The sequence below is a fragment of the Gorilla gorilla genome, chromosome 5 (genome assembly GCF_029281585.2).
Source record: "Gorilla gorilla gorilla isolate KB3781 chromosome 5, NHGRI_mGorGor1-v2.1_pri, whole genome shotgun sequence".
Taxonomy (NCBI): Eukaryota; Metazoa; Chordata; class Mammalia; order Primates; family Hominidae; genus Gorilla; species Gorilla gorilla.
In genome coordinates, this window is record NC_073229.2 from 38,059,960 (window position 1) to 38,082,346 (window position 22,387).

At 43.6% G+C, this 22,387-nt stretch overlaps 1 long non-coding RNA gene across 1 annotated transcript in view; it reads left to right on the top strand.

Annotated features, from left to right (window-relative positions):
- LOC129534400 (uncharacterized) overlaps positions 1-1,482 on the top strand; it is a 33,783-nt gene extending 32,301 nt beyond the window's left edge. Inside the window, exon 3 of the long non-coding RNA XR_008680997.2 lies at positions 1,279-1,482. This is a non-coding gene — a long non-coding RNA (uncharacterized lncRNA). The remainder of the gene's footprint in view (positions 1-1,278) is intronic.
- The last annotated feature ends 20,905 nt before the right edge of the window (positions 1,483-22,387 follow it).

The window sequence follows — 22,387 nt, forward strand, 5'->3', positions numbered from 1 at the left end:
TTGATGTTGCTGATTTGCTAAACCAACACCCACAAATGTTTATCTCCAGGCCTCTTGGAATATGAGAGAAAAAAACAAAACACAAAAAAAAACCGCTCTGGTTTATTTAAGCCACTCTATGCCAAGTTACCTGTTACTTGTAGTTAGAAGCGCCCCTGCTGGAAAGATCTGGTAGATTTGTGGGGGATAAAACTTGATTTTAAAATGTTAATGAATGTCTAATCAGAATAAAAGTAGAGATAGCAATTATAGCCTACTCTTCTATTTGACTATGAAGAAAATGAGAGAAACGAATTAGTAGCTAGGGGAATCCTAAGGGCAAATTTTATAGTCTGTGAGGAAATATCTAGTAGAACCAGAAAGATTAAAAACTGGAGCAAGAATAACCTCAGCAATTACTGGTACAGTTCAGCCCTGCATTGGCCCTCCTGTCTTCAACAAGTCTCAAAGACTCTCTTGGAAATTTTCAAAGCAGGGCTGGCTTCATGGGCTTGTGACCTGCAGTTTCACAGGTCTCCTTGCTTAGAGGGACCCTGTATTTGATTTAATGCTCTGCTGTCACTGTCTTGAAATTAGTAATTTTTGAACAAGGGACCCTATGTTTTCATTTTGCACTAAGTCACATAAATAATTTAGTCAGTCTCACTTAAAATTTTCCTGCTTCCATTCATGTGAAGATGTTTAGAAACAACCTGGAGGCCAGGCATGGTGGCTCACACCTGTAACTCCCAGCACTTTGGGAGGCCAAGGCAGGAGGATCACTTGAACCGAGGAGTTTGAGACCAGCCTGGGCAACGTAGTGAGACCCAGTCACTACATAAAAATTTTTTAAATTAGCCAGGCATGGTGGCACGTGCCTGTATCCCCAGCTACTCACTGGGCTAAGGCAGGAGAATTGTTTGAGCCTGGGAGGTCAAGGTTGCAGTGAGTTGTAATTAAGCCCCTGCATTCCAGCCTGGATGACAAAGTGAGACTCTAGTCTCAAAAAGAAAAAAAAAAGGAGAGAGAGAGAGAAGCAACTTGGACTTTGATTACCAATGGATCTCTGTCTTAAAGGCACTGTATTTTTCCATTGTTTTAAATTCACAAGGACCTTGGGTCCCTTGAATTTATTCTGTATATTTATGTAAACCAGCATAGCCATTGTTGTCGGAGGCCTACATTCTTCTGATTTTAAATAACATGATATATGTCATACATACAGTTGATTCTTAACAACATAGGTTTGAACTGTGCGGGTCTACTTATTCGTGGATTTTTTTTCCAATAAATGTATAGGGTGTGTCTGCCTCTCCTGCTTTCCCTTCCACCTCTTCCACCTCTTCTGCCTCTGCCACCCCTAAGAGAGCAAGACCAATCTCCTCTACCTCCTCCTCCTCAGTCTACTCAATGTGAAGACAACAAAGATGAGGAACTTCATGACTGTCCATTTTCACTTAATGAATAGTAAATATATCTTCTCTTTCTTACAATGTTCTTAATAGCATTTTTTCTCTAGCTTACTTTATTGTAAGAATAAAGTATATAATAATATAACATACAAAATATGTGCTAATTGACTGTTTATGTTATTGGTAAGGCTTCCAGTCAACAGTAGGCTATTAGTAATTCAGTTTTTAGGGAGTCAAAAATTATACTCAGATTTTCAACTGGACATGGGGCTGGGGGTTGATGCCCCTTACCCCATCCGGTGTTGTTCAAGGGTCAACTGTACATATCCTCAGATGGACATTAAGACAGTAGCCTTTTCTTTTCTTTCTTTCTTTTTCTTTTTTTTTTTTTTTGAGACAGAGTCTCGCTCTGTTGCCCAGGCTGGAGTGCAGTGGTGTGATCTCAGCTGACTGCAACCTCCGCCTCCCAGGTTCAAGTGATTCTCCTGCCTCAGCCTCCTGAGTAGCTGGGACTACAGACGCCCACCACCATGCCCAGCTAATTTTTGTATTTTTACTAGAGACGGGGTTTCACCGTGTTAGCCAGGGTGGTCTCGATCTCCTGAGTTCATGATCCACCTGCCTAGGCCTCCCAAAGGGCTGGGATTACAGGCATGAGCCACTGCGCCCGGCCAACAGTAGCCTTTTCTATCGGCGAAATTTTCCAGCCCTGCGGAATCCTGGGCTAGATTATTGCAAACCCAGTTAGACTCGTTATTAAAACCCTGCCATTTCAGCCTGTGTATACTCCACTGACCACCTGTATCACAATGGCCAATCACCCTCACAGAGCTGTGCATCCGTTCCTCAAGAACTATGCCACACATCACCCAGATGATTGGGCAGCTTGGCAGCCCACTACTGACTAATACCTTCCATATGACCAACTAAAACATCTCTTCCACAGTAACTATGGCTCCTCCCAGCCATTCTTTCCACCGCCTACCCCGGAATTACAATCAGGCCTATAGCATAAGCTCCAGGTCAATCTCTGGCATACAATTCACGGGGCAAAGACTTGGTATGAGGTCTCTAAAAAAAATGCAACTAATTAAAGGAGATCCTTTATAGGTAGAATGGCCTTGGTTGCTCTGTGATATACTTTGGATATTTGTCCCCACCCAAATCTCATCTAGAATTATAATCCTCAATGCTGGAGCTGTGGCCTGGTAGGAGGTGTTTGGATCATGGAGGTGGATCCCTCATGGCTTGGTGCTATCTCTGGAATAGTGAGGTCTCAAGAGATCTGGTCATTTAAAAGTGTGTGGCACCTCCCCTCTGCACACACACTCCCTCTCTTGCTGCTGCTTTCGCCAGGTGTGCACCTGCTCCCCCTTTGCCTTTCGCCATGAGGCCTCGCTAGAAGCCAAGCAGACGCCAGCATCATGCTTCCTGTACAGCCGGTAGAAGCATGAGCCAATTAAACCTCCTTTCTTGATAAATGACCGAGTCTCAGGTATTTCTTCATAACAATGCAAGAACAGCCTAATACACTATACCTTTTACATCTAATCTCTCTGGCTGTCCAGAAGACTTCAGGATGTCTCTCTGAGGACATGGATGGCTAAAAATGGTCAAGTGAGAGTGAGAGTTCATCAACTTTCATTGAGGTGGACAAAGAAAACAACATCTCTGTTTCCTTTCTATGTTGAGCTTACCAGAACCCGGGACTTCCCCCATTGGTCCCCATAGACACTTCCCAAAGTGGGGTAAGCAGAATGTTCTGCAAAGCTGTCATTTTCAGCCCTCAGGCATATGTCAGAATTATAGATTTGGAATTCCAGAGGCAGAATTAATTCTCTTTCTATAGACAAGGTGTTTGGGTCTCCAGCTAGCTGAGCTGTTTGCAGCCCCACCCAGAGCGAAAACTAGGAACGGGGGTGGGAGGTGTGTTGGGTGGATGGACCACATATAGTGAGAGTGTAGTTAGAGAGACAGAGGGATGGTAGTGGATGTCCATGAGGGTGTCTATGGCTCCTTCTCCCCCAGAAATAAGATGGCAGACCATTGCCAAGCTCCCTCATCCTCCCCAACAGTGAGCAGGAAAATGCTGGCATCCCCCAATGGACCTGGTTCTAACTGGCTCTGGGCTTGGGGTGAGGCTGATAGTTGTTCTAGCAGATGAAGGTGTATGCTGTGGGTCAGAGACATTGAAGCAGAAACTTGGCCCCTCTCCAGTCACCTCTCCCTGTGCTAGATGGATTCATGCCTGCACTTTTGTTAGCAGGGCTTGACAGCCTTTTTTTTGTTTTTTCCTGTAGTCACTAAAGTGTTTGGGACTTTTTAAAAAAATACATCGCCCCCACCCTTGCTGCCCATGAGATGGAGTCTCACTCTTTCACCCAAGCTGGAGTGCAATGGCGTAATCTTGGCTCACTGCAACCTCTGCCTCCCGGGTTCAAGCAATTCTCCTGCCTCAGCCTCTCGAGTAGCTGGGATTACAGGCGGGCGCCACCACGTCCAGCTAATTTTTGTATTTTTAGTAGAGACAGGGTTTCACCGTGTTGCCCAGGCTGGTCTGGAACTCCTGACCTCAGGTGATCCACCCACCTCGGCCTCCCAAAGTGCTGGGATTACAGGCGTGAGCCACTGCTCCCAGCCTTAAAAAAATACTTTTTAAAAGAGCAATTTTAGGTTCACAGCAACATAGAGAGGATGGTACAGAGATTTCCCTTATACCACTTTCCCTGACACATGCATAGCCTCCCCATTATCAACATCCCCACCAGAGTGGTGAATTGGTTACAACTGATGCACCTACATTGGCACGTCACCATCACCCAGTGTCCATAGTTTACATTAGGGTTCACTCTTGGTGTTGTACATTCTATGGGTTTGGACAAATGTGTAATGACCTGTATTCACTGTTGTAGTGTCATAAAGAACAATTTCCCTTCCATAAAAATCCTCTGTGCTCTGCCTCTTCATCCCTTCCTCCCCCAAGCCTCGGGAAACCACTTATCTTTTTATTTACTGTCTCCATAGTTTTGACTTGTCCAGAATGTCATGAAGTTGCAGTCATATAGTACGTGGTCCTTTGAGACTGGCTTCTTTCACTCAGTAAAATGCATTCACTTTTCCTCCATGTCTTTTTGTGGCTTGATAGCTCCTTTCTTTTTAGCACTGAATAATATTCCATTCTCTGGACATACCATAGTTTATCTATTCACCTACTTAAGGGCATCTTGGTTGCTTCCAAGTTTTGGCAATTATGAATAAAGCTCAGTGACCGTTTTTTTAAAATAAATTTTTGTATTTGTTTTTAATGACAAATGGAGAAATACTATCAGAAAAATAAGAAGCAGAAAATGGAATTCTACTGACCCAGAAGGAAAAGCCAATAAAAGCCATAGGTATTTGGTAAATATCCTCAGGACTGCTTTCTGAGTCCACAGTAGAGAGACCCTGTGGTTAAATGCCTACATAGCGTGGCAGTCTGAAGTCATTGCAGCCCAAATATCTTGGAGAGACACATCATCCACAGGTATACTTTAAAAATCTTCAGTTTCCTCTCCCACCCACTGTCCGACACTCAACTCAACTCTTGCTTCTCAAAACCCCTCCGAAAATATCCTCCTCCAATCCTAGCCAAGGTGCCTCTTATCTTTCTTCTCCTTCTTTCCTCTCAATTCTCATCAGAAAAGCCCAAAGGAGTTCCTTTGGCAAGATAGGTCTTTCTATAGAGAATGAGGAAGAGGAAGAACCCTAGTGGGCAAGGTTAGAATTCTCTTTTGGAGGTGGAGAGAGGGGAAAAGTGAGAAATCATTTTCCTGCCTTATATGTGCATTTTTTTTTTTTTTTGAGACAGAGTTTCGCTCTTGTTGCCCAGGCTGGAGTGCAATGGTGCAATCTCGGCTCACCACAACCTCCACTTCCTGGGTTCAAGCAATTCTCCTGCCTCAGCCTCCTGAGTAGCTGGGATTACAGGCACCCACCACCACGCCCAGCCAATTTTTTTTATTTTTAATAGAGACAGGGTTTCTCCACATTGGTCAGGCTGGTCTCAAACTCCTGACTTCAGGTGACCCACCAGCCTCGGCCTCCCAAAGTGCTGGGATTACAGGCATGAGCCACCATGCCTGTCCTGTGCATCTTTTAAAAAGTGAATGTCTTGGTCAGGCACGGTGGCTTACGCCTGTAATCCCAGCACTTTCGGAGGCCGAGGCGGGAGTTCAAGACCAGCCTGCCCAACACGGTGAAACCCCATCTCTGCTAAATATGCAAAAATTAGCCAGGTGTGGTGGTGGGCACCTGTAATCCCAGCTATTTGGGAGGCTGAGACGGGAGAATTGCTTGATCCCAGGAGGTGGAGTTTGCAGTGAGCCAAGATCGCACCACTGTACTCCAGCCTGGGCGACAGAGTGAGACTCCATCTCACAAAAGAAAAAAAAAGTGAATGTCTTTCTGCAACAATAGTTTTTGTATAATAATTTTGAATGGCTTCATGTATCTGTTGTATAGATAACCTGTAATTTCTTTCACCAAACTACTGTTTAGTTTATTCTCAACTTTCATGTATACGGAAAAGTCTGCGACAAATTTCATTGTTACCTAAATCTTTGCACATATCCACTATTACTGACCTAGGATACGTCTCCAAAAGTAGAGATTCTGATACATTACTTAGTATATTTTTGGCTACATATTTAGGCAGTGGCTTAAGTAGCCTACAAGTATATTTATAGGTGAGAAAAAGTCAGAGCTAGCATGGTGATTCTGTTCCATGGTGGCAAGGACTGAGGTTCTTATCCCATGGCTCTCCCGTTTCTAGACATTGCTCTTGTCTTTCTGATCTATCACAGTTTCATTCCAAACAGCAAAACAGGGAAAAGGAGGAACAACAGCCCTTTAAGGGCTTCACCTTGAGGTTACACACATCACTTCTGCTCTCGTCCCAGTGGCCAGAACTTTTTCATACACCCATTCCTAGCTGCCAGAGGAGCTGGCAATATTACCTTTTTATTCTGGTAGCCTGGCTAAAAATTCTATTACCACAGAAGAAGAGGTTAATGAGCACCCATATTTTTAAGGTTTTGGATATATACTCCCTTATCAGTCTGCAGGAAGATTGTAGCAATTTACACTTCCATCACCCTTGCAACACAGGACGTTTTAAATATCTTGCCAAATTAATAAGTGAAGAAAATTATCATCACGCTATTTTATTTTGCATTTAATTTCTAGTGATGTTGGCAACATTTTTTTCTACTGAAATACATGTTATAAGTGGCTACAACAATTTATTCTGAATTCAGGGTTAAGTGGGAAGTCCAGATTTCAAGATTAAACACTCTAATCTCGAAATGCACACCACTATCCAGGGCTATTTTGTTACAGTCAATTCCAATCATGGTTACAGACAATTCCAATCATGGTTCTCAGGGGTGATTCCTTTCCGTTCACCATGTATGAACCTACTATTGTCAAGTAGGTCTGCCCTTGGGTTTTACTATTTCAAAGACGTGCATGGTATGGTGAGGCAGCCTCCTTGAGGCTAGGGGGAGATTACTCAGACCTTGAAGGGACTGCTGCTTGTCATTCCAGCTAGACTAGGGTCAGTGCTATCTTTGCTCATTTGGTGGTGCAGGTCACCCAGAACCACTCATCCTAAATCGATAGCCTGAGCCAGGTCCACTAGAACTCCTGCCAGGTCTGGAAGTTGTGCCCTGTATCTGTCAGAAAAACTAGGTTACGCTGGGGTAACAAACACTCCCGAATTTCAGTGTCTTAAAACAATGAATGTTTACATTATGTTTACATTATTGTTATGTTTACCTTATGTTTACGTTATTGTCAGTCTTGGGTGGGTGTCACCTTTATCAAAAGATCAAGTTAATAGGGCATCACATCTGGAACACGGCCAGTCACTAACATGGTAAACATGCACTCACTCATAAAAGCTTTTCCTCAGAAGCCACAGATGTTACTTCCACTCACATTGGCTAAAGCAAGTCATGTGTCTATACCTAATTTCAAAGGGGAAGGAAGTGTAACGCCATCATGTGTTCTGATGGAGAAAAGCCAGAAATGCTGGGGATAGCATTAATGACCACCACACTCTATGCCTACGGAAGTGAGAGGTGGGAAAGCGGGCTTCACCGTTCAGGAGGGAGCATCCAGAGTCATCTCAGCGGGTTTCCTAAGGGTCTAGGCGTGCCTCCCATGGCCCTTATTAGCCTATAGGTCCTTAAAGACAATGGCTTACCTCATTTGCTTTGGCTCCACAGCACCTGACACATCTCTTAGCACATAGTAATTGTTCAGCAAACATTGACTTAATGGGAGATGAGAAAGGGGATAATACTCCTGGAGTAGCTATTATATAAAAAGATGCGGGCTGGGCATGGTGGCTCACGCCTGTAATTCCAGCATTTTGGGAGGCTGAGGCGGGTGGATCACAGGAGGTCAGGAGTTCAAGATCAGCCTGACCAACATGGTAAAGCCCCGTCTCTACTAAAAATATAAAAAATTAGCCAGGCGTGGTGGCAAGTGCCTGTTATCCCAGCTACTCGGGAGGCTGAGGTAGGAGAATCACTTGAACCCAGGAGGCAGAGGTTGCAGTGAGCCGAGATCATGCCATTGCACTCCAGCCTGGTGACAAGAGCAAAGGTCCGTCTCAACATCCAGAGGCTGGAGAGCATTGGAACAAAATGTTAAGAAAGGTGGCCTCTTGCTTAGGGCAGTCTGAGTCACCACATGGAAGGAGCTAGACTAGCAAGTAATATGCTATTTAGGTGATGTGGGGAAATAGAGGGGAAATGGTGGGTGGCTAGAATGAAAGGATATTGACCCACTATTGTCATCATCACACACCCTTACACATGTAGCCTTTAATCACACACATACTCTCAGCATGTCTTAGTTCACAAGTATGTCCAGACATGTCTCTAATATTAATTTTTTGCCAAAAAAATGAGTTATACTGTATATTCTGCATTATACTTTACCTTTTTTTCACTTCAAAATATTTTATGAAAACTCTATATAAAAGAGTGAAGGATCTCAATATAATTTAGGATAGGGAGACTCAAATGAATTGTTAATTAAAAATAGTGACCAATAGACTAATTAATCAATGTTAGAGTGAGAACTTTGGGGTCATGTTTTTAGATCTACAGCCCTACCCAGTACATTTGAATCTACATCTCTCTGTCTGTGTATCTGTCTACCTACATACATACCTATCCATCATCTAACTAGCTATTTACTTTACCAGTGATGATGGGATAGGTTAGCCTCCAGTAACAAACAACTGAAATGTCAGTATCTTACTAAGTGTATTTCTCTATCCTACTACATGTCCAGTGCAGGCTGGGAAGACTTTGCTCTTCTAGCCAATTGGGAGCCAGGATGATGTAGGCTCCATTTATTTCACACAACAGAGAGATAGAATATGGCAAAGCACACCCTAATTCTTAAAGCTTCACTCTGAAGTGATACATGTTTTTACTTCCACTCACAATTTATTGGCCAAAGCAAGTCTCATGGCCAAGCTAACTCCAAAGCAGAACTGCCGCCATGCAACCCTATCACATCCCCAAAAGAAACTAGAACATTTGCAAATGGCCCAGATGACACTCTGTTTATTTGTTTGAATTTCTAAACAATTTGGCAGTAGAAACTGGGTTGGAATGGAGAGTAAAATCTTTCCTGATTTGAAAATCCTTTAAGAGGATCAAATGATTTAACCATATTAGTCAGAGTTTGCATCATAAACCATTTCCATTTCTATCTAAAACTATACTTTGTCCCTCCCCTTAATCCTCTGCTCATATAATATCAAACAAACCAGAAAGTAAAGAAGTATCTGGCACTGGTAACACAGGGGGCAATTTTGTGATATGCCAAAAAGCTCAGCGTTATTCATTCTAGGTGATCTAAAACAAAATATGAATTTTGATTAAATAGTTTAAAAATTATCTTAGATAATTGAATCTTAAAGCACTATTGGAAGTAATTCACATCAGGAAACTATTGTGAAAATGATATCAATCGATAATAATTTGTCACTTTGGCACCAGTTTATTTCAGATGTTGCCTACTGAATATACTGACTGGTGAAATGTTTGAAGTCCTTTTCAAAAAGTAGTAGATTATATAGATTATAAGAAAACGACATCTGCAGCTGCTGTATGATGTGTCTAAGGCATTATCATCTGTTGAATTTGTTGATGGATCCTAAGAGACCTTAGCCTTGGGGAGGAGAACAATGGAATAGGTCATCAGAGGGCAACTGAGACAAGGACAAGTTGTGTATCCACTGGAAGTAAGGTATACAGCCGTCTGTCAGGTGGGGGCTGGGACGAAAGCCATAGCAGCTTGTTGAGCCCTGTGGAAGCTACAGATTTTGGGCAAACAGGTTCCAGTGATGAACTTTTTTTTTTTTTGAGATGGAGTTTCACTCTTGTTGCCCAGTCTGGAGTGCAATGGCGAGATCTCGGCTCACTGCAACCTCTGCCTCCCGGGTTCAAGCGATTCTCCTGCCTCAGCCACCCGAATAGCTGAGATTACAGGTGCCCGCCACCACACCCAGCTAATGTTTGTATTTTTAGTAGCGATGGGGTTTCACCATGTTGGCCAAGCTGGTCTCGAACTCCTGACCTCAGGTGATCCACCCACCTCAGCCTCCCAAAGTGCTGGGACGTGAGCCACCGTGTCCGGCCCCAGTGATGACCTTTGATGAAACTAGGCACAAATGCTTATTTAGAACCAACCTCATCAACCCACTGGTAAATACACACCAGGCATGAGAAGAGAAAAATGAGAGAGATGGTGGGACCCCAAGGATGACAGTTTGCAACTCTCGGAAAGGAAAAACATGAACATGCTCCTATGTATTAAAAAACTCGAACTCCATTTTAATGGCTTTGCAACATCTTAGAGATTTGCTGACATTTATTCATTTTCTTATTGTCAGTCATTAAGTTTATTTCTAATATTTCATTATTATAGATTGTATTGAAATATATGCATAAAACTTTGTCTACATTTCAAATAATTTCATTGAGATCAATCCCTAGAAGTGAAATCATTGGGTCAAAAGACACAAACATTGTAGCAGTTTTGAAACATGACGCTAAAATTCTTTGCCGCTCCTCTCATGGAGAACCAGTCTATTTTCCCTCCCTTTGAATCTGGGTAGACTTATGACAACATCAACCAAGAGAGTACTCTGCCATTCAGCGTGATGGCTGGAGCACTCATGCTTGGAGCCCTGAGCCACCATGTGAACAATCGGGCTACCCTAAGGCCACCATGCTGTGAGGAGCCAAGCCACTTGAAGGCCACATGAATCATTCCACATACCTAGTTTTTGTATCACACCAGTCCAGGTGCCAAACTTGTGAGTGAACAAACCTTCAGTGGGTTCTAGGTACAGCTTCTGAGTCACCCCAAGCCTTCAAGTCCCCAGCCAAGGTGCTACACGTTACAGAGACAAACCATCCCCACTGTAGGCTATCCAAATCTGATCCACAGAATCTGCGAACACAATAAAATGGTTGTTTAAAGCCAAGGTTTCCGGGTAATTTTTCACACAGCTGTAGTAACTGGAACAAACATTTTTAGGGTTCTTAATATATGCTGTCAAATTGTTGTCTAAGCAGCTCATAGCAATTTGGCCTCCCACCTAGGATATATGAGTGTTCCCATCTCACTGCTCTTGATCCACACTGACAGATTTTAGAGTTTATCTCTTTTTTTATTTTTACAGTTTTATTATAGAAAATAAATATTCACAAAAATTAGAGAATAATATATTGAACACCCGTGTACCTATCACCCAGTTTCAATAATTCCTGCTTATTTCATCTCTTCTGCTTCTTGTCCTGATTTCTACTTCCTATCAGCAGAGCAGTTATATGTCTTTTCTCCTCCTCCTCCTCCTCCTCCTCCTTCTTCTTCTTCCTTCTTCTTTGAGAGAGGGTCTCACTCTATTGCCCAGGCTGGAGTTCAGTAGCATGATCCTAACTCATTGCAACATTGAACTCCTGGGCTCAAGTGATCCTTCAGCCTCACCATTCCAAAGCGTTGGGATTACATGCGCCACCATACCCAGCAAAGCTGCTGTATTTCTATATCACTCTTTTTAAGTAAAAGCACATTTGCTTCTCCTAGTCGGTGAAGACCAGGATTTTCCAGAAATAGCCAGATTAGACACTAAACAAATAAACAGCAATGGAAGAAGAAAGGAAGATAATAGCTACTATGTATTAAATAGGTACAATGAGCTAGGCACTATTCTAAACCTATCATACAAAATAACTCATTTAAGTTTCATAGGGACCCTAAGAGGTGGGTAAAATTAATTCTCATCATCCCATTTTACATATAAGGGCATAGAGGTACAGGAAACAGCAATTTGTTAAAATTTGCACAGCTAGCTAGTATGTGGTGAAAACAGAAACTGAACTCAAGCAGTCCGGCTCCAAAGTCTATACTGATAAACACTGTACTACATCATTTTTTCTCCAGGGACACCTGATTCTGTGGCTGGCTACAGCAAATTAGTTAGTGTGGCACATTGATCCGATTCCCTGATCTACCATTACTTCAGTTATTGAGGAGATATTTGAAGGCTGGAGGTAAAATATGTTGCCATTTAATTGGGTGGCTGGAGAAGTATGGCTGTTTATGTGCAGAGCCTTGTAAAGAAAAAGCCAGCCCAGGAAAGAATTATAGCTTAATAAGGTCAGGGTTTTTATTTCATAAGGAGTTGGGTCTCATCCATATTAAAGAAAAAAAATGTAACCTTTGGATTAATATGGAGGAATGGTGTTGCTTCATAGCTAATTCCTAAGGAAGTAACAGAAAAAGTTAAAAAAAAAAAAAAAACTCCTCCAAAAATCCACGAGCAGCAATCAGACGAGGAAAGGAGCACATGCTAATACCATAAGCCTCCAGAAAGGTGGTACAGGAAGAAAACAAGATTCTGGAGCTAAGCAGGACAGCATCTTGGTAGGGCTACCAATCCCAACTCTTTCACTCATGGGCCATAAAATCCCAAGCATTCTCATCAGTATTCTAAATCTGCAAAGAGCCCATCGGTATGCTTTATCCTTATCTTTTCTGTCTTCTGACTGCAGTGAATGAAAATGGCTGCTGGGGAGAAATTGGGTGAAACAGTCAACTGGAATAACATGAATGAGAAGACTCCAGGGCTGTACTCTTAATTGGAGAAGGGAGCCAAAGCCTGTGGAAATGGGTACACCAGAGGGATGAACTGAGATAGAAATAAGCCCGGAGCTCAGGTTTTCTAATGAAGAAACATAGAAACATAGTCTCTGCTGAGCTCCCCCTGCCATGCCCAGAGGGTGCAAAAAAACAGGAAACACCCAGCCGCAAATTATAGCACTTTGGGGAAAACAAACTGGTCTCAGATAAGGTGGGAAGGCAGTCACGAAGTCACCCACACTCCATCAGAGCAAACAGGGGGTTTGACAGAGCTGCCCGAACTTGAGCAAGATGAAAAGAATCAGCCCTGGCAAGGAGGCAGTGGTGCCTGCGGGGATGGGGGTGGAGTGGGGGTGGAAGAAACACAGCCTCACAAAAGGCAAACACACACTACAGCCGGCCTGAAAATTCAACTCAAGGAAAAGAAGTGGGGCTGGGTGCAATGGCTCACACCTGTAATCCCAGCACTTTGGGAGATCCAGGCAGGAGGATTGCTTTAGCCCGGGAGTTCGAGACCAGCCTGGGCAACATAGTGAGTGAGACCTCATCTCTACAAAACAAATAAAAAAATTATCCTGGTGTGGTAGCTAAATTTTTTCCCCTGAGTAGACCCAGCTACTCGGCAGGCTGAGGTGGGAGGATCGCTTGAGCCCAGCAGGTTGAAACTGCAGTGAGCCATGATTACGCCATTGCACTCCAGCCTGGGTGACAGAGCGAGATCCTGTCACAAAAAAAAAAAAAATGGCAAAGAAGGAATCACCCTTACCAGAGTCTCAAGGACAAGGCAGAGCAACCAGGTGATGAGGGCTTTCAGGAGAGGCCTACTACAGAGAGGGGACATTGAGGAGAAGAGGAGGGAGGGTAAGAGAATATCCACAGGAGGCTTCCTCTTATCCCTTTGTATGATTCAAGGGAGTGAGTGAGTCAGCTCCCATTTTAGGACCTTTCCATAAACCCTTCAGAAGACAGCTATTTGAGCACCACAACATGTAGGGCAGTAAGCTCTTTTCATGAATGAACTCGTCTAATCCTCACAGCAACCTTTAGATAGATATGATTATTGCTCCATTTTAGAGATAAGGAGACTTGCCCATGAGCACACAACTCTGGTCCCAGCAGGCTCTGGGTCCAGAGGCCTATCCATTATACTTCCTTGGCTCTCCTTTACTCAAAGAGAGGTCTAATCTTGCTCCAGAGGTGGAGGACCCCATGGCTTTACCAGGTAGGCAGAAAAACTAACCACAGACTGCCCAGCCTGGGAGAAGTTATGAGTTCTTTGATCCTCCTCCCCACTCCTAACCCCCGAGAGTTGCTGGGTAGAAAGGAGGACAGTGGCTCCATCCGGTTACACTCTCACAAACAAACTATATTTTCTATCTAAATAACCAGCTGAAATTAATCTGCTCTCTATTAAGTGTTAAGATCTTTCTCTTAGGTAAATGAAAATCCCTTCACCAACAGGTTTAGCTTCCCAGGCTGTAGACTACACCCATGCATAAAACACCCACACAGGCACACAGGGCTTGCAGCAGTGTTTTACACAGACATAATTATGACTCACAAATAAGCATGGCTGGAGCTAAAGAGCTCAACTAGAAATTACATAAGCATGGATGACATCCATTTTCTACTTGAGGAGTACTAACATGAAGCATTGTGGATTGGAGATTAAATTAACAGAAGGCAGAATAGGCCATTTATTGTGATGAATTCCTGCAAGTGGGGATCTGTCTTGTAATCATGGGTCCACTGTGGGGGTGTAATAGTTCACCAATTAACAATAAACCCAATGATAAACCCAAAGGTTGCTTGCAGGAAGGCCCCTGACCTGCAAATCAACGACTCTAAAAGTTTTTCTTTCTACACTTCATATCTGGTGTTCTAGAGTTGTTTATCTTTCCATGATCTCATTCCCACCTGTTTGCTGAAGAGAAGTGAGCTGATAAATTTTGATTGCTCCAAGAAAGTACCCGAATTCTATCAAACTCAAGTTAAAAATAAGAAAGGAGGACACTGCTAGGACCCTCAGCTCAGAAGCATGGGGGAAACAGGAAGTGTCTACATCATGCAGGGTAGCAAAAGTGTTCCATCCAAATGTTGTTCGCTCCTCTCTATTTAGCTCCCCCGTCTTATTTGTTATTTAATTTTTTTTTTTTTTTTTTTTTTTTTGAAACAGAGTCTCATTCTGTGGCCCAGGCTGGAGGGCAGTGGTGCAATCTCAGCTCACTATAACCTCCGGCCCCCAAGTTCAGGTGATTCTCCTGCTTCAGCCTCCCAAGTAGCTGGGATTACAGATGTGTGCCACCACGCCTGGCTAATTGTATTTTTTAGTAGAGATGGGTTTTCACCATGTTGGCCAGGCTGGTCTTAAACTCCTGGCCTCAAGTGATCTGCCCACCTTGGCCTCCCAAAGTGCTGGGATTACAGGCATGAGCCACCGCACCCGGCCACTTGTTAATCTTTTTCTAAAATTTTTGATGTATGAGTGTGTGGAAAACTTGTGAGAATAGGAGAGATAGAAGAAGTTGATTGTGGCCCTACCTCCAATGATCTATTTATTATTATTATTATTATTATTATTATTATTATTATTGCTTTCTGTATGGCATATCCACATGTTGGCACACGTAAAGGTGTTAATTATGAAGACATAGAAGGTACAGGGTAGTGGTTACCTCAAATAAAGAACAATGACTGAGAGCTGTATTGGCACAGGTCACAGTCCCTTCCTGAGGGAGGTAGATTGATCCAGGAAATAATCACATATATTGGGAGACTCTGGGGGCCACCCCTGATTCAATCTTGGGTGTTTAGATTCCATTGAGAACGAGTCAGTAAGGACTACTACCATTTAGGGACATTGTGCATATAGGAGGGTTTGGAATGTGCACATGTTTAGAGGACAGACAGCAGTGAAGGATCCAGGAAGAGGGACAGGAAAAGGAGAAGGATCAGGGGAAAACCATGGAAGCCAACAGAGTAGAGAGTTTCAAGAAGGACGGGGTGAGCTAAAAGTTCAAATATTCATCTTCTTGAGTCTTTTTGCTACTTTTAAAAAAAAAAGTCCTTTCAGCCAGGTACATTGGCTCATGCCTATAATCCCAGCACTTTGGGATGCCGACGCACGTGGATCACCTGAGGTCAGGAGTTGGAGACCAGCCTGGCCAACACGGTGAAACCCTGTCTCTGCTATTAATACAAAAATTAGCTGGGCGTGGTGGTGCATGCCTGTAATCCCAGCTACTCAGGAGGCTGAGGCAGGAGAATCGCTTGAACCCGGGAGGCAGAGGTTGCAATGAACTGAGATGGCACCATTGCACTCCAGCCTGGGTGACAAGAGCGAAACTCCATCTCAAAAAAAAAAGAAAAAGTCCTTTCTGGATCCTACACATCCCCCTCCTACTTTCTCCCCAGCTACTGTGCAATCAAGAGTCCTTTCTCACTCTCAACCCAGTCCCTGAGTGATTCAACCTATATTCATAGTATCATAGTTTCAACTATCTCCTGCCTACATGGTGAAGACTCTCAAACCTACTCCTCCTGCCTAGACCTCTCTCTCTCTCTCTCTCTCTCTGTGTGTGTGTGTGTGTGTAGTTTAGGCTCACTTTTTTCAACTACCTACTAAACAATTTCCCCTAAATACTCCACAGTCCTCCAAATATCCCACAGTCCCCTAAATACCCCACAATCCCTACGGAACTTTTCACTCTTGTTGTCTGGAACTCTCAGCTGGACACACCATTATCTAACAAGTACCCAAGCTGGAAACCTGTGAAACCTCTTTGATAACTCTTTCACATCCAATCCCTGAGACTTGATGCTTTGGGCTCTTGAACATTTCCAAGTTCATCACCCCATTTCCAGCCAGAGTTCCAGCCTCATCATCCCCCACCACAGTAATCTCCTGTTATCGGTCTCCCCATCTCTAGTCCTGCCTCCCTTGAGCCCATCCTTCCCACATCCTCAGAGGCATCTGAATGTACAGTCCACCATTTCATTCTCCTGCCTATGTTTATTTCTATTAGATGTTGAGCTCCTTGAGGACTTGCTGGACACCTTCCATTTGCTGGGTCCAGATTCTCTCTCTACACATCTCTTTCCTGCTATGCTCCAGGAGGCTGATGTGTGAACAACACCAGTGGCTTTCTCCCTCACTGGTTCCAGGAGAGTGAGGTCAGGGTGTTATCCCCAGCTTCCTGCTGAATGACTGTGCCCTTGATTTAAGACCAAGACCACACCTTGTCAGGAAGCATCACCACACAGCTTGCTGGTACTTCTCCTTCACCTCCCATGTTCCAGGAACTACTCCCCGGCTCCCAATTTCAGGTCTAGGAATGGTCATGGATTCCCACTATTACCAGCCTTAGGAGACTACACTATCCCATGTGGTTGCCTAAACTCTGTCTACATTCTCTTCAAGTTACCCAATATGAAGTGCCATCTGTTTTCTGCCAGAATCCTGACACGAGGACAGAGATGGCTCCTTATTTATCTCTGTGGCCTCTCATCCAGCGTAGCGCTTGGCATTCAGTAGGTGCTCCATAAAGGTTGAATAAATAAATGTGTCACCCTGCTACAGTTTGCCAAGTCATGCCCAAACATGTCTGAGATACCAGAAAGTAGTGGTAATTAATGAACTCAAGAGGAGCTAGAAGGACATGCTTCCAAAAGCAGAGGTCGGGAAAGATTAGAGGAAAGCTGATGTGGTGGCTCCCACCTGTAATCCCAGCACTTTCGGAGGCTGAGGTGGGAGGATCACTTGGGCCCACAAGTTTGAGACCAGCCTAGGCAACATGGCAAGACACCATCTCTACAAAAAGTATAAAAAATTAGCCTCGGCTGGGCGTGGTGGCTCACGCCTGTAATCCCAGCACTTTGAGAGGCAGAGGCGGGTGGATCACCTAAGCTCAGGAATTCGAGACCCGGACAGCCTGGGCAACATGGCAAAACCCTGTCCCTACTAAAAATACAAAAGATTAGCCAGGCATGGTGGCACAGGCCTGTAATCCCAGCTACTCAGGAGGCCGAGGCACGAGAATCACTCGAACCCAGGAGGCAGAGGTTGCAGTGAGCCGAGATCGCGCCACTGCACTCCAGACTGGGCAACAAAGTGAGACTCTGCCTCAAAAAAAAAAAAAAAAATTAGCCAGACATGGTGGTGCACACCTCTGGTCCCAGCTACTCGAGAGGAAGAGGTGGAAGGATTGCTTGAGCTTGGGAGTTTGAGGCTTTAGTGAACTACGATCATGCCACTTCACTCCAGCCGGGGTGACAGAGCAAGGCCCTATTTCAAAAACAGTGGGTGGGGGGAGGGATTAGAGGAAAGAGAGAATGGTCTGAATCTTCCTAGTAAATTAAGGAGAAAGGGACTTTGCCTTTGGAATGTGAAGAACAGTTGGAACAATTGATGTAAGAGATGAGATATGGAAGATATAGAAACAAGAACTGTCGATTAGCAGAGCAAGCTGAGTGGGTGTAAGCATTTGTTTGCATTTGCACTATTTATAGTGTGCCAAGGCAGCAATTCTCTGACTTGGATGCAAGAACCAAATTCAAATAAACATTGATGAAGCACTCCCATGTGCCAGGCATTGTGTTAGGATCTGGAGACATGGTAGTGAATAAGACATAATTTTTATCCTCAAAAAGATCACAGCAGAGAGGGGAAGACAAACACATAAACAGATCATTGCAAGGCCATCTGGTAAGTACTAGAATAATGGTATGTGGAAAGTGCCAACAGACAGTCATTCAATCCAGCCCAGAGTAGAGGATAAGGAGGAAGTCCAGAAACACTTCCCAAGCTCTTAGAGGGATCCCAGAAGAGCCAGCCAGATGAAGAACAACTTAAAGTTGGTGTTTCACAGTGGGCAGGTCTACATAGACCCACCTCAAATTCCGAGGAAGCTGAGAGACCGAAGGAAGTGGCTGACAAGTCTAGTTTCTTAGGAAGTGAAATATTTAATAGGGATTTATGAACAGAAGCCATGTCTGTGTCTTGGGCAGTGGTGAGACAAGATGGTGGATCCCCACGACATTACCGTCAGTTCCAGGGCCTATATACTATGGGGAAGAGGTGGTTCAGAAGGGATGTATGGGACAATTGAAGTATGATAACATCAAGGTTGTTTGACCTAAGGGTGGGGTTTTCGGTAAGTACCTGCTCTTACACAAGGAACAATAGATCAGCTGGAAATTTCAGAGGCCTTCCCGGAACTGGGGTTAATCAGAAGCCAACATGGCGGATTCACATCCAAGATGGAGCTGATTCAGCCTCCACAATTGGGGCTAAGTATAGCGAGCAGGGAGATGGTCAAAGGGGCTGAAAGCACAGGATTCCTACATCCCATACCCAAGATCCAAACACTATAGCTTACTTTTAAAAGTCTGTTTTTCTAAATCGATGATTTTAATTACAAAAGATAACTTTAAACATGTCTATACATACTTCAAATAAACCAAAAGAGGTTTTCAGAGTAAAAATAGAATGTCTAGGCCAGGTGTGGTGGCTCACACCAGTAATCTCAACACTCTGAGAGGCGGAGATGGGAGGATCGCACTAGGCCAGGAGTTCGAGGTTGCAGTGAGCTAGGATCCACTGCACCCCAGCCTGGGTGACATAGGGCGACACTGTAAAAAAAAAAAAAAAGTCTGCTTTCACCTCACTGTCAATCCTCCTCCCCTTCTCAGAGGTAAACCCCACTAACTGCTAGGTAGATTTCCCAGATTTTCTTCTATGTGTGGTGGAATACTATTTTGGTATCTTAATCACTATGATTTTGTCTTCAATATTTTTTGGTTTTGTTATTGATGTTTTTTTAAAAATTATTGTTGTTTATGTTGAACTCTTTTCATCATACTCCCCACCACATACACACAAGGTGAAAGCAGGGCCATGAGGTGGGGTCATTGCAGGCATCAAGATGACTCATGGCCAAGGCTTTCAATTCCAAAGACCTGAGCTTTGGAAGAAATAAAAGGATTTTCAGTTCCCAAATCTTAGTATTATGTATCAACATCAAAGCCCTGTTATATCTGAGGCTAAAAGCTTGTAGCATGAACAGTAGTTTGGAAATAGAATGGGTGAAGACTCCAACATCCTTGCCTCAGAGACTAGATAAAGAGTGGAGTGATAGATGGAACAGACCATGACAAGGGGGGGCTATGTGGCTCAGGATGAGGGGCAGGACTGGAAGCAAGCAGAGCAACAGGAGAGGAGACCACACTTTCCTCCCCTGGAGCACCAGAGAGCCAGCAGCAGCCTAGGCAATGTCCACAGAGAGCCCAGCAGCCATTTGACTAAGTAGACCCAAGAAACACTTTAGCTTTTCTGGTTGCCCTGTGGTGAGGACTTCCTTTAAATAGCAGCTAGCTGGACAGCCATCAGATATCCAGCAGATATGATACCTGTTTATGCTTAGGTCATTTATAGGCCTCCAACATGGAAACGAAGCCAGGATACATGAAAAGGTAGTGGTGTAGGAAAGCAAGCCCCAGCATCCTCATTGGGTAGGTTGGAGAAAGCCAGCTTGAGACCTCTCCACAGCCTGGACAGGAGAGCCCACAACTGACCCTACACTCATACACAGGTGCAGATAATTTTTTAACACCCATTGGATCATACTACATAGACTGTTCCATAATGTAATAGTTCTGACTTTCAGCACCTACAACAGAGAGGATGAAGTAACTACTCAATAAATATTTGTTGATGAAATGAATGGTAAATGGGTGACATTTCCATGTCAGAAATACAGACTTCCATTATTCTTTTTGTTGGCTCCATGGTATTCTATCGTATGACACAATCTATTGAACTATTTCCCTGCTAATGGACATTACAGCAAGTGCATTTCTGTAGATTAGATACAAAGTTCAGGTATAGCCAAGTTATACAGACATTTTGATAGATACTGCCAAATTCCCCTCCAAAGTTCATGTGGCAATTCATGCTTTTAGCAAAGGTAAATGATAATTATAGCTAATGGACTGAGAGTTTATTGTACCTAAGATACCTTCCCAAATGTTTTGCATGGATTTGTTTATTCCTTAAAATAGCTTTTAAGATAGGTATTTTGGTCTCCGTTTTACATATTTAGAAACAGAAGCTTAGAGAAATCAAATAACTTCACCAAATCCATGGATTAGTTATTTGGAGTCTAGATCATGTCCTTAATCATATGCTTCTCTAAGAGAATGTATATATTACCCTAAACCTCCACCAACAATAGGGATTTATGCATTTTTTGGTCAATCTCTTGAGATAATGCAAATGAACATACTATATGAGCTCTAATGTGGATATAAAGGTTAAAATTATTAGAAAGTTGACTCCAACTGGCCACTTCTCTAATACACCCAATCATTTATCTTTTGGTGGCTAAACAAATGGTTCTAATGTTTTTGCTGATGGTGTAAGATAATTACTCAGGGATCTGAGTTTCCAACAGTAAAATCACAGAATCTAGCTAGTTTCAACAGAAATAGATTTTATCATTTCTATCTAAGCTCATAGAGTTTCCAAGAGGAACAGAACCAAGTTTGGTGGCCACACAGCCAGGCACAGTGTCAACAGGAGAAATACCCAACCACACAGGAGCCTGTCTAAAACCAAGGAAACCTCTCAGCTATTGCCAAGACCACTGGACAGCGGACAGTTGTGCCACCATCACAGCTACCCTGAAAATTTTTCTTTTTTGGGGGCGGGGGATGGAGTCTCGCTCTGTCACCCAGGCTGGAGTGCAGTGGCGTGATCTCAGCTCACTGCAAGCTCTGCCTCCTAGGTTCACGCCATTCTCCTGCCTCAGCCTCCTGGAGTAGCTGGGACTACAGGCGCCCACCACCGTGCCCAGCTAATTTTTTTTTTGTATTTTTAGTAAAGACCGGGTTTCACCGTGGTCTCGATCTCCTGACTTCGTGATCCACCTGCCTCGGCCTCCCAAAGTGCTGGGATTACAGGTGTAAGCCACCGCACCCGGCCGAAAAATTACATTATTAACTGCAGAATCCTACCTCCCCATGGGCTGCAACTTACGTTGTTCACTTCACCTTCCAAGTTTCTGGTGGAAGCTACTTGCAAAGGAGTCCAAGAATTGTTTTTAGCTTCTTAGCCTCTGAGATACACAGAAGGGTTTGGAGTGAGTTCTACGCAACCAGCAGATTCTGCTACAAATAAACATATACTTTTTCTCACTAAGAAGTCAATAAAATATTGACCTCTGTGAGTGCAAAAAAATGCAATCCATAAACATCTTTGTTTGTCCTGAATTGGCTAGCCTTCTTGCAATTTGTCCTAACGTGTAGGGCAAGACTGAGCTACAAGTGAGAATTGAGTGGTTTCAGCTGTAAGGAGAACAAAATCTAGAACTGAAAACCAGTAAAGATTTAATGTTCCCAAACCAAGATAGCTGATCACCTGTGAATAAAACTATAATAGGGGAGTATATCAATGTATTCATTGTCCATCCAGCATTGACCTCCCTGCTCCTGAGAAGTGCATCCCCAACCACTTCCCTCTACATGATTACTATAGGATCTGCCTTACACGTTTATGCTCTTCATAATTCACGCATGATTACATGTCCCTGCCAAACGTGATCTCACTGATCTAGGAGTGGGCATCTGACCCAAGCTAAGCCAATGAGTGCCTTCACTGGTAACTTTGAATTTGGGACTCTGTAGAAAGACCCATAAGATCCAAAACTATAGACTGCTAGCACTGTTACTTGCCATTTGGGGGAAGCCAGTCTGCAGTCCAAGAGAAATAACACCAGCCCAGATGAGGG